This window comes from Tursiops truncatus, chromosome X, assembly GCF_011762595.2.
Source record: "Tursiops truncatus isolate mTurTru1 chromosome X, mTurTru1.mat.Y, whole genome shotgun sequence".
Taxonomy (NCBI): domain Eukaryota; kingdom Metazoa; phylum Chordata; class Mammalia; order Artiodactyla; family Delphinidae; genus Tursiops; species Tursiops truncatus.
In genome coordinates this window covers 113611445-113624265 of record NC_047055.1, presented here as the reverse complement: position 1 = coordinate 113624265, position 12821 = coordinate 113611445, and the positions used below count along the sequence as shown (strand labels likewise).

The 12821-nt window shown below is 43.6% G+C and overlaps 1 protein-coding gene across 5 annotated transcripts in view; it reads left to right on the top strand.

The window, feature by feature from the left end:
• The window catches only part of PPEF1 (protein phosphatase with EF-hand domain 1), a 148767-nt gene that overhangs the window by 1673 nt on the left and 134273 nt on the right, over positions 1–12821 (top strand). For all 5 annotated transcript variants that reach the window (XM_073798778.1, XM_019927731.3, XM_073798776.1 and 2 more), the window contains 2 exons: positions 334–386; positions 1523–1562. The gene's annotated coding sequence lies outside the window, so the exon portion shown is untranslated. The remainder of the gene's footprint in view (positions 1–333; positions 387–1522; positions 1563–12821) is intronic.

Sequence of the window (12821 nt, the reverse complement as noted above, 5' to 3'; positions counted from 1 at the left end):
AAATTACACTCACTAGTCGTGTTTTGGTTTGTCTCTAGGGAATACTTTGCCCTTCCTCGAGCTTTCTGTCTGCCCTTGCTATAAGGGTGGGTTCGCCACGTGCAAGCTTTGGCCGGGTTCCCACACAAAGAAAAGAGGCTGGTACACCTCTGATGCACGCAACACAGGATTCTGCCTTTAGCAAAAAGGAGGGAGACTTTTGTTCCACTCCTGCTGCCTTCAAGTTGTATTCACAATCTGTGTTGCTAGTAAAGTGCAATATGGTTTACAAAGCACTTTCACATGCATTCCTATGAGGTAGCCATGGTAAGTATTACTATCTCCATTTTTCAGCTGAAGAAGTTGAAGCCGAAGAGTTCGAATGTCTTGCCGAGACCATTCTGCTGGTGAGTGGCGGGGCTGGGCTCATACTCAGTTTTCTGATATCTAAGTGATTTGGGGAGGCCCGCGTTCATAGAGGCTAAATGTTCCCATAAGAGTGCCATTGGTGTCTTATAATATTTTGTATGCATGCCAGTGAGGAAGTGGATACCTTTTTTGTCTTTTGTAATTTTTAAATGAAATCCCTAAAAGCCAGAAGTAAGAGCCTGTCGTGAACCGCTGTTGATGACTTTCACTTTGATACCACCAGCATCATGGCTTGTGCTGCAGCTGGCCACAGTTTCCCCTGGCACTTTAGCCTGTTCAGTCAGATTTGTGAGGCCTGTGACCCCCGGGTCTGCCCATAATCATCTGAACAACTACCAGAGAAATAAACGAACTAGCAAATAAAGACTAGAAGTCACTTCAAACTTTTTGAGCCCTCTGATCTCTCAGGTGTTTAGTGTGGCTTCCCCAGCGTTTGGCTTCACTGATGGTTTCCTCACTGACGGCTTCCTTCACTGACGGCTTCCTTCACTGATGGTTTGGCTTTCGTCAGCCAAGGAAACCATGGCCCCAAACACCGAGCTGACTTAGGAAGCTCCATTGAGCTGACTTCATTTAGAAATGATTGTACTTTGTCTTTCAGTGTATATTCAAGTATTTACTAAGGAAAGTGAGTGGTTACCTTAGTATGGCAGAGTTCACCTTATTTTTCCCCTTTTACGGCTCATCAGAACATTTGAAACTAGCCTGTTGGAATGGGTGTTCGTTACTTTTTGCCCACCTACCTTTTCATAGTTAATTACATCCCTCAGTCTTTTTACCCAGTTCAAGTTCTGTGGTCATTTTTATCACTCCTTTGCCCCTTTGTTGCTTGTACTTGTTGGCAAAACCAGTCTGTTAAATCCAACTGTTTCCCCTCTCCGCCTCTGAATATGGCCCCAGGAGGAACACACCTTCAGGCCTACTGGTTTCACATTAAATTCTTGAGTAAGTACCTCAAGTGTGTTCTTAATGCGGCCCAGAATCATGTCTACTTTCCCTGTCCGTTCATTTTCCACCTCACCTAGAGGACAGGTTCATGTCTTCTCTCCCTAAACTTCCTGTACCTCCTTCCCCAACCTCACCTACAGCTGATGACCTTGCTTCCTTATTTCAGTGAAAAAAAAATGCAAGCAGCCTGAAGAGAACTTCCACAGGTAAGCCCCACATCTGCTCACCTGCCTGCATCTGTGCCCTCCTAGATCTAGACTGGGGATTTCCTACCACAGCCCTGTTGCCATTTGGGACCGGGTAACTCTGTCGTGGGGGGCTGTCCTGTGTATTGTTGGATGTTGCACAGCATCCCTGGCCTCTACTCACTAGACGCCCATAGCACCATTCCCCGAGTTGTGAGAACCCAAAATGTTCCCTGGCGGAGGGGGCAAAATCTTGGGGGCTATCGGCCGATGTCTGGAGACGCTCTGGGCTGTCGGGGTTAGTGTGCTACTGGCATCTAGTGCGTAGAGACCAGGGATGTAGTGAAACGTTCTGCAGTGCACAGAACAGCCACCCACCACAAGAAATAACTGGGCACCAAATGTCAATCGTGCCATGGTTAAGAACTCCTGCCCTAGATGACTTGTCTGAGTTCCTGTCGACACCCAGCCCTCCACCTGCGCTTGCCTACTCAAGGAAAGCCCTGCAACAACTCCCCTCTTTCTCCTGCATCTTTATTTATTTATTTATTACTATTATTTTTTAAAATTTTATTTTATTTAAAAAAATTCTTTAAATTTTTGGCTGCATTGGGTCTTCATTGCTGCACGTGGGCTTTCTCTAGTTGTGGCGAGTGGGGGCTACTCTTCGTTGTGGTGCGCGGGCTTCTCATTTGGTGGCTTCTCTTTGTTGCAGAGCACGGGCTCTAGGCACGCAGGCTTCATTAGTTGTGGCACTGAGTTTCTGCAGTTGTGGCACTGAGGTTCCATAGTTGTGGCTTGCGGGCTCTAGAGCACAGGCTCAGTAGTTGTGGCATACAGGCTTAGTTGCTCCGTGGCATGTCTTCCTGGACCAGGGCTCGAACCTGTGTCCCCTGCATTGGCAGGCAGATCCTTAACCACTGTACCACCAGGGAAGTCCCTCTCCTGCATCTTTATTTACCTCCTCTATTGGATCATTCCCATCTGCATACAAACATGCTGTAATTTTTTAGAAATTTTTATTTATTATTTATTTGGTTGCACTGGGTCTTAGTTGCGACTGGTGGGCTCCTTAGTTGTGGCTTGCCAGCTCCTTAGTTGTGGCATGTGAACTCTTAGTTGCGCCATGCACGTGGGATCTAGTTCCCCAACCAGGGATTGAACCCAGGCCCCCAGCGTTGGGAGCTCGGAGTCTTAACCACTGCGCCACCAGGGAAGTCCCATACTATAATTTTTTTCTCATGACTAAAAAATAATCTCTTAATCTCATTGCTGCCTCAACTACTTCCATTTCTCTGCTCTCCTTTATAGCAAAACTCTTAGAAAATATGTCTTTAGGTGCTCTCTCCGGTTCCTCTGCTCCTCTTGGAAGCACTTTCCCCTCCCAGCTTTTAGGATGCCACCCTCGCCTGATTTTTGCTTCCTACCTCGCCAGTCACCCCTTCTCAGTCACCTTTGCTGGATCTCATCTCTTTGACCTCTGAACATGGGTGTTCCACAGGTCTCAGTTCGTGGACTTTTCTATTCATTCTCACCACTCTGGTGACCTCATTTAATCTAATGGCTTTAAATATGGTCTGTAACCTAGATGAATTCCAAATTTATATCTCTAGTCCAGACTTTTACCCCAAACTCCAAATCTACCTACTATACATGTCCATTTAAATGTCTAATAGGTATCTCAATCCTATTCTGTCTGTGTCTAAACTCCCGATCTCCATCCCCTCTCCTTTCTCAGTCTTCCTTGTCTCAGATAAGGGCAACCTCATCTTTCCAGTTATTTAGGCCTAAAACGTAGAAAAAAATGGAAGAAATCATACTTGATTCTTTTTTTCCCCTCACACTTCAAATCTAATCTCACTAGCGAATCCTATTGGCTACACCTTCAAGATCTATCTAGAATCTAATCACTTTCTACCATCTGCCCTGCTACCATACTAATCAAAGCCACCATCACTTTTTGTCTGGATCATTGCCAAGAACCTCATATTCTGGCCTCCCGGCTTCTGCCGTTTTCTCCCTACAGACTGTTCTCCACACAGTAGCCAGAGTGATCCTTTTAGGACCTAAGTTAGATTGTGTCACTTCTGCTCAAAACCCTTCAGTAGCTCCCCACCTTAACTAGAAAGAAAGCCACAGCCTTACAGTGGCTTGCAAGGCCCTACATGATCTGATCTTCCACTTATTACCTCTCTGATCATATATCCTATTACATTGCTTTTACAGGACCACACCTGCCTGCTTGCTGTTCTTCAAACACAGTAGGACTCTTCTGCCTCAGGGCCTTTGCACCTGCTGTTCTCGCAGCCTTTACTGCTCTTTCCCTAGGTCGCCCCATTGCTTGCTGTCTCATCTTGCTCAGGTATTTGCCCAGATATCTTCTCAGTGAGGCCTTTCCTGACTGCCCTATTTAAAAATTGCTATTTTCCTTTCCCCTTCACCCTGGAAACTCAGTATCCCCCTTTCCTGCTTTGTTTTTCTCTACAGTGCTTATCACTATCTAATTTTCTAGATATTTACTTATTTCTAGATATTGTCTGTCCCCTATCATTCTCAACTAGAATGAAAGTTCCATGAGGCATGGATTTGGTTTTGTTCACTGCTGTATTCCACAGAACCTAAGTAGCGCCTAGTACATAGTAACCGCTCAATGAATATGTCTTGAATGGATCTGTTCAGGGTTGGGGAATGACTCACGCCAGGTCAGTCCCAATCAAAGCTAATCCTGGGCCTTTTGTGTGAATTCCTGAGAAGAGACATTTCCGTGTTCACCCTGGACTCAACGTGAGCTAATCCAGAGGCTGGAGGTTCTGCTGCCATCTGATTATTGCATTGTATCAGACGGGGCTCTGAGTTGCCCACAGCAGAACCTTCTTGCCCAAAATATTTACTGCTGTTCCCTACATGGGATTTTTACACAGTTGCCCCACTGATAGTCTTGACCGGGTGACTGACTTTTGCCAGTTGGGTGTGGGCGGAAGCGATGTGCCTCGCTTCCAAGCACAGGTGTGAAGAGCCAGCTTGCAGGGTGCAGCTTTGATGTTTCCCCTTTGTTATGAGCACAGCAGTGCCCCAGAGAGAGGTTGGCCTGAGTCTTACAGGGAAGACCACATGTTACAGAACTGCAGCCAACCTGCGCAGGAACAGCAGTGAAAAATAAACCTTGATAAGTATAAACTAAGATTTGGGGTATAATATCACCTAAGCTGATTCAACACTCCTACTAGTTTGAGAAGAAAATGCGTTTATTAAAGGATATACAGTGGCCCACAGGCTCTCCGAGAAGGCTTTGGAGATTCCAAAGCCAGGAATAATGTCTAAATCTCACTGCGGGGCTGCACCATCAAAGATGCCTGCCCACCGCTGCCCCTTCTGAATACAGAGTTAGCAATGCAAGCCAGTGATGGGGCTCAGAGTCTCTATCACTGCTGTATCTGCAAACTGGACCCTTCTGCCACTAACTTTGGGAGAGGATGGCTTTCATAACCCCTTGACTCCTTGTGTTGCCCTTTTCTAAATTTAGGTCTCGCAGAGCCTAGGTCACATACCTGTGCTCCTGCTATGAGAGAGGCTGGAAAATCAAATTCCTTGTTTCTCCTTCGAGGACTCAGATGTGGGGAATTACCAAAACATAGGGAGGATGTTGAGAAGATAGTGTGGGTGACCACAAGTCTGAAGGACATCGGCTGCCTGCCTGAAGCCTGAGAATGGAGCCAACAGCGAGGGATTAGAGCTGAGAAAGAGCGACCAGGTGCTATCATTTAAGGCCTCGACCAAGTCAGACCTTAAGTATACTTGTTGGCTCTTTAGCTATTTGAAGGGTGCATTTCCGGTTTTGCTTAGACCAGTGGGAGTCGGGTTTACTGACTCTTGCAACTGAAGGAGTCCTGATGGTTCATATCTAAAATGTTGGGCATCACCGCAGTGGCTGGCATTGCTTCCCTGGCTCAGACACTGGGAAGTTTTGTTGCTCTCAGTTCCCAGGAAATGCGGAAAGAGGCTGATGGTCATGGGAATCGCCGCTTTGGCAGGTCAGGGCTTTGGTTTTCCGGCGTCCTGGGCAGCCATCAGTTCTCAGATGCAGCAGGGCACTTGTTCCCACGTATTACAGTAACCAGGACGGTTGAGGTTACAGAGTGGGCAACACAACTGTGGCAGATACTGCTAGTTGCTTATTCAATATCCATTCTTCTTTTTGTCAGTAATAAAAATAAGAGTAAACATTTGTATAATGCTTGCTATGTATTAGAGACTATTCAGACTCTTTACTCATATTAACTCATTTAATCCTCACAAGAACCCTGTGAGAAAGGTATTGTTACTATGCTTAGTTTACAGATGAGAAAACCAAAGCACAGAATAATTAGGTAACTAAGTCACACAGGTAGTAAATAAAGGAGTGGGGTTTTAACACCCAGGCCATCTGGCTCTATAGGCTGTATTTAACCTCTACACTGCACTGCCTGATTTTGTTTGACTCAGCAATGTGTCCAGCTAAAACAGTTTGATTTCCCAGGTTCGCTTACAGCTAGAGGAGACTGTGTGACACAGTTCTGGCCAATGACTTGTATGGAAGTAGTTGGGTTTACAAAACCATTTCTTTAAAAGGAGGTAGACTCAGCTGGTATGCCCCATTTTGCCCTTAGCTTCACTTTCTCCTCAGAACGCAAATGTGATGCTGGAGGGAGAGCAGCCATTTTGTGACCATGAGTTGACAGTCAGGAAGAAGAAAGCTACATTGCTCAGCAGAAAGAAGGAAGTTACCTGGGTCCCAGCCCCAAATTTACTACTTCCAGATTCCTCGTTATATGTGAAAAGTAAAATCCCTAATCTTTAATGCTACTGTTTAGTGGGAGTTTCAGTTATTTGAGGGAAAATACAATCACTACTGATTCAGTATTTCCACATTTCTCTCCTATACCATTTTGGCAATGTCTTTAATCTGCCCACCAGCTACTGAGGGACTGCTCCTCAGTGTCCCAGTCCCTTGATTGAAGTTGTTTATTGTCACATACCTGCAACATGTCTAGGAGCTCAGTGTTTGGTAGTGTGGGAATTTTTTGTTTTGTTTTTTTAAGTGTATGACATGGCCCCATCTCAAGGAGTTTGAAGAACATTAATTAACCCAAAGGACTGATTTATTCCAAGATATTAATGGATGATAATGGCTTGATGTGGTTTTTCCTAACTTTGGATGTTACTGAATTTTAATCAGACCCTGTCTCTTCTTTCTTAAATAAGAAACTCAAAAGAGCAGGCAGAGGGGCAGGGTGATATGCGAAAGCCTGTCTAAAGGGAAAGATGGCCTCTTGTAGTATTCCCCTCAACACCAGCTATATATAATCTACAAAATCACCTGCAGTCACATTCAATGAGCTTAGATTTGATAGCCGCTCAAGGGAGAAACAGATCAGCTGTAAATACTTTGTCTCCCCCTCCATTATTTATATGACTTGAGATGCCTCCAGTTTCTAAAGTCACTCCCCTGGGACTATGTAATTGAGCACAGAACAATTTGGCTCCTCCCCACTCCTACAGAACCCCACTTAAGAGGGGGTGCCTGATAGTGGCATCCAGCCAATGCTAATTGGTGACGGAAATGAAATTTCACTCTACTTCCACCAAACTTACTGTCTTTAGATTTAAGTGGATTCAGCTGTGCACACAATGGGCCTTGCCTCTAAGCTTTCCTCCTAGTCTGATGGGAAGATTTCAAGAGTGGTGGAGGTGTTAAACAAAGATCATCTTATGTGTTTGTATTAGTGATTTTAAGTGTTTGTGATTTTTTTGGATACAGTTAGGGTCTAGTCTGAAGGCTATATATAATAATAAAACCAAAACCAATTAATAGGTTGTTTAACTCAGTTAGAGGCTGTCTGCAGGCTAGCAGCTTTCCTTTGCTAGATCTTGTTAAAATGCAGTGGGTTCTATTTTGTGCAGAATGAGCAGGCTGCCATGACAACTGTCTGTGAATATTATTTCAATATTAGTCATACGTTTCCAGTGTCTGCCTCCGGGTCCAACGTTCATTCTAAAACCCAGATGCACATCTGTTCTTAAAGGAGTTCTCCTGGACGTGTTTACAAAAAACAAAAACAAAACAGTTTCAGCCGGCTGGGTTTTTTTTCTTTTGGAAGAGAAATTTGAATGAATTCACACAATTGCAAATGGTAGATTTTATTGCTGTTTCTTTTCTTTGGGAAAGGCGATTTGGATATGAATTTTTTATTGTCCTTGACTGTAGATTTGATTAAATAGAATAGGAGCCCGGAGATTACTCATATTGCCTATCTTTAGTTACATGCCCACCTGAACACTCCCTTTTGCCAGGAGAAGAGGATGTGCGAGCTGCCTAGGCCTGTGTTATGTGCCCAGCCCTGGGCAGTCACTGTTGCTTGGGAAGTGGGCTCATGCTGATTGAATTAAGCCAGTGAAGTCTCACACTTAGAGTGGAGGGTGGTGTCAATCCCATGCAAACCACAGGGCTTAGAATAGGGAGGGGGTTGATCTCATAAAGGAAAATTGGGGTACTATTGCAAGGGATGGAGGGGAATACTTGTCGGCCACCTGGTTAGGCAACAAAATGCTGGGCAAATAATAACATTTACTGAATACTAACTGTAAGCCAGGCATCACTCAAACTGCTTTACGAGTGTATCGCTTAGAGAATGTTTGGCTGCGTGTGATGAGGTAAATGATGAAATAACAGGGACTTAACACAGAGGGGTTGCCTTTTATCTCATGTGATATGAAGTTAGGAAAGAAGCAACTTCACATCGTCATCTGTGTCCCAGGCTCTGTGTCCCATCCTTTAGTCTTTTTGCAATATCATTCTCAGCATGAGCCTCTGTTCCTAATGCACTCAAGAGGGCTGCTCCTCCTCCAGGCATTATGTCATGGTTCCAGGCACAGTGGGGGAAGGGCAAAAAGGAAAGGGCTCATGACAGCTGTCTTGTCTTTTTTATCAGAAAAATGGCTTTTCTGGAAGCCTCAGCCAGTAGATTTCAGCTTATGTCGTATTGGCCAGAACAGAGTCACATGACCACCCCTAACTGCGAGGGATCCTAGCAAATCAAGTTTCGGTGGCTGAGTCCATTGCCACCTAGAATAAAATTGGGACTTTATTGGTAAGGAAGAAAGGAGAATAGATACTGGCTAGGCAACTAGCAGTGGCTGCCACAATATCTATGAACCCATTTATTCCTTACGTCAACGCAGTGTGGGTGGCGCTATTACTATCCTGGTTTTTAAGAACAGGCACAGAGAGGTCATGTAATTTTCCCAAGCTCACACACAGCTGTTAAGTGGTGGAGCTAGATCTGACTCTGAAACCGAATTCTCTGATGCTCCCAGACATACCCCAACCCACCGGTCAGACCACATTTCTTCTCCAGGATGTGTAACCACTCAGAAAATGTAGGGCTCTCCTAGAAATGGTAGCTAATATCTGTTTAGCACTTTATAGTTTATGAAGAATTTTCCACTTAGATTATTCCATTTAAATATTATTATCCCTATATTAAAAATGAGAAGACTGAGGCCCAGAGAAGTAATAAAAGTTACCTAAGGTGCCCACCTTGTAAGTGGCAGAGCTGATGTTTACTCAGAATTACAAAAACTTACTCCTGGTCCCCTTTCCTAATCCTCCTATTCTTCCATGCACAGAGACTTCATTTTTTATTTTTAAAAATGACAGTAGTTTGCTCCAGACCCTATATTAACTTCACAACCTTCTCAAGAAAAACAGTGCAGAGAAATCTTGGATCTCTCACCAACTGGTTTTCCTAGTGTCCTTTTCATGTAGCCATACCAACAAGATCATGGCGTATCAGCAGGAATTGTGTTTAGTAGTGAGAAACAGAGACCCAGCGGGGAGGTTATTCTTATCTCATGTAATGTAAAATCCAGAGCTTCATTCAAAATGTGAGAGTATTCATTACAAATAGCTCTTATCTACCTGTTAAAGTGAAAGTCATTAAACATATAGGAATTGCCTGTCCTTAGTTACATCAGGTTAATTTGTATTACATGCCTTAAAACCACTTTGTAAATCAGACTTATTACAAAATAAGAATTAACAGTCCACCTCACTGGGGTAAATTAGTGAAGTTTTAGTACATTACTGATACCTCAGTTTGCTTGTAATTGTTATTTCTCTCATTCTTTCCAAATATTTGAAATCTTTAGCTATGGCATTGTTTGATTTATACATGACAACATTCTCTTGTTCCGGTGGTACTACTGAATTGACCGTAAAGATCACAAAAGCATTGTAGAATATAATTTGACTTTAAAAGTCATGAAAGAGTGGGTTGAAAAAGAAATAGAGATTTAAACAAATATCATACTGTGTTAGGAGGCAGTGCCTCTCAAAGTATGCTTTACCATCACTTGGGAATTAATTAGAAATACAGATTCATGAGCCCTACTCCAGACCTACTGAATCAGAACCTCTAGGGGCTGGGCCCAGGAGTCTGTGTTTTAACAGGATCCCCAGGTTATCTATAAGCACATCAGAGTCTGAGAAGCACTGTTTTAGAGAGTTTTATGTAAATGACACTCACAGATTGTGCCCTCTTTGGGATATTGGTGAAGATACTAACTTCAGCTTTAGTAAACTAAGACCTATATTAAACCCTAGATTCTCCTTTGAAAGTCCCCAAATCATGGAGTCCAGTTATGTACTCCAGGTCACTGAACCTTAATTCAAGTGTATGCTTGACTCCATTCCCCTATCAGCACTTTCAACTAAGTAATCAGTATTTGTCTTTCCGATGTCAGTTTAAAGATCGACTTCAGGGACTTCCCTGGCGGTCCAGTGGTTAAGACTCCACACTCCCAATGCAGGGGACATGGGTTCGATCCCTGGTCGGGGAACTAAGATCCCACCTGCCATGCTGTGTGGCCAAATAAAATAAAATAAAATAAAATAATGTTATCTTCAGAAGCCTTTGCTTGACCTCCTGACTCACTCTTATAATCCATGTACTCCTCCTTTGCAATTTCACATTTATTTTTATGATTATTTGATTAATGTTTACTTCCCCCACAAGGCTATAAACTTCATGAGGGAAGGGACCAACCTTGTCAGTTCTGTTGGTAGTGTATCCCCAGGGTCTAGAACAGTGCCTTGCACACAGTAGATGCTCAACGAATATTTGTTGAATGAATGTATGAATAAAACCAAGACAAGAATAAGTTTTTGTTTTGTTTTGTTTTTGGCCGCGCCTCTGCGGCTTGTGGGATCTTAGTTCCCCAACCAGGGATCGAACACGGGCCCATGGAAGTGAAAGTGCCGAGTCTTACCACTGGACCGCCAGGGAATTCCCAAGAATAAGTATTCTTAAACTAAAACCTTTTCCACAGTCTTCACCATAAACTCTTAGTCATCTGAGGCAATACTGGCAAGTGTTTTGAAAAGAAAGCCATGGATCTTTCCTCGGCCTTGCTTTAGGTAATAGTTTCAACATTCCTCTAAGAAACCAACTGTTGTTGTCTGTGTTCATAAAAACAAAAATGGTTGAAAGGGAGGCAACGGTTGGCAAAAAGAAAGCTTGAAGAACCTGGAACCTGCCTTCCCAGTAAGCAGGAAGTGGTTCTCTCATCCAGGTTGTGTTGTTCACATTCTGTTGGCAGGTACTGTCATACCTGCCTCCATCATTGTGGGGTTGCCAAGGCAACCTATTAAAGAATAATTCTAGAATCTACCTCTGGAAAATTCCAGATGAGCCTGAGGAATCCTCTTCAAGTAAATCTACAAGCGTGACGATGGTTGCTAATTCAGCAACCAGGAAAGTGAAAATCTAGGAGTCTGTTTTCCTTCAACCTGTGTGGAACTGGTAAAACTTAGAGGGAAGGATAAAAACTCTTAAAGTAGCAGATAAATTGAATGAGATCTGGGTAGACATGGAACTAGATGTTTAAAAGTTAACCTTCCTCTGTCTAGTTGTTTGGCCAACTCTAGTAGAGTTAATGTTTTGTGTATGGAGTTTGTCATACTTTAACATATATTGCATTGGAGCTATCGTTTAGAAAGGTATTTATTTGTTATTATTATTTTGGTCACACCGTGCAGCATGCGGGATCTTAGTTCCCCAACCAGGGATCAAACCTGTGCCTCCTGCATTGGGAGCTCAGAGTCTTAACCACTGGACCGCCAGGGAAATCCCTGGAGCTATCTTTATAGGGTGGAATTGGATCACCTTGATGTAATAGAAAGAGTACTGGCCACCAAGTTGTACAACTATAATGTTGGGGAGGCTGCTTAACCTCTTTGGGCCTGGTTTCCTCTCCCATAAAATGAAGGGCCTTTCTGAACAAGTCCAGAGGACCAGAGTATCTTATCATATCACAGGCTCACCTGTTACAGAGCTCTGGGCCAAGGCCCTCGTGATGATCTTGCAAAGGGACTCCGCTGTCTGTGCCTAGGTCAGTTTTGCCCAATTCACAGTGCTTTGACATGAGAGGGAATTGCATAAATGTGTATTCTTTGTTTTACATTCGTCTTGGAATGACAGATTATAGCTCCTGCAGAAGGAAAAAAAAGAAGGAATTACATTGCTCTGCCATTGACTCATGCTAGATGTCAAACTGAGGCGCCTGCAAAACGCAAGCACATGCAAGCTAAACGAACAGATTGTGGCAATATTTAAAAATATCACAACTCTCTAAATAAGAAGCAGTTCTGATAAGCCTATTTGGAATTCATGCAAAATACCCATAAACTCTGAAAATCTGAATTGTACATTGCCAAGGTAAATTACTCTGTGCAGTAATTATAGATAAAGGCATATTGGATTATATGATAATATGTCTCCCTTGGTTTACAGATAACCCTCTCTCCTGGGCCTCTTCCTTTCTGCACTGTTGCTTTTTTAGTCTCCTTTGTTTGCTCCTTCCTCCTCATTCCGTTTAAATGTCTCTATTCCTCCGGGCTTCTGATTTTGCCCCTAAAGCCTTGTGACTTTACAAGCTCTCCCAGCCTGTTTTATCTTCTCTAATCACTTTAACTGTTATCGGTAACCTGATGACCTCTTTAATCAGAATCTGCAGACCTGATTTATTTTCTGGGCTTTAAAAGGAGCTTCTACTGGCTATATGACTTTTTAACTCGTTATTTTTCTCCACCATAAACACGCCTGTCCCCCTTCGCGTCCTACCCCATACCCGGTAGCCCTCTACCGCAATTAATGGCGTCACTCACTAGACGGTAAATGACGAGAGAGCAGGGACCATGTCTGTCTTATCCACCGTTGTACCCCCAGGGCCCAGTGCAGTGCC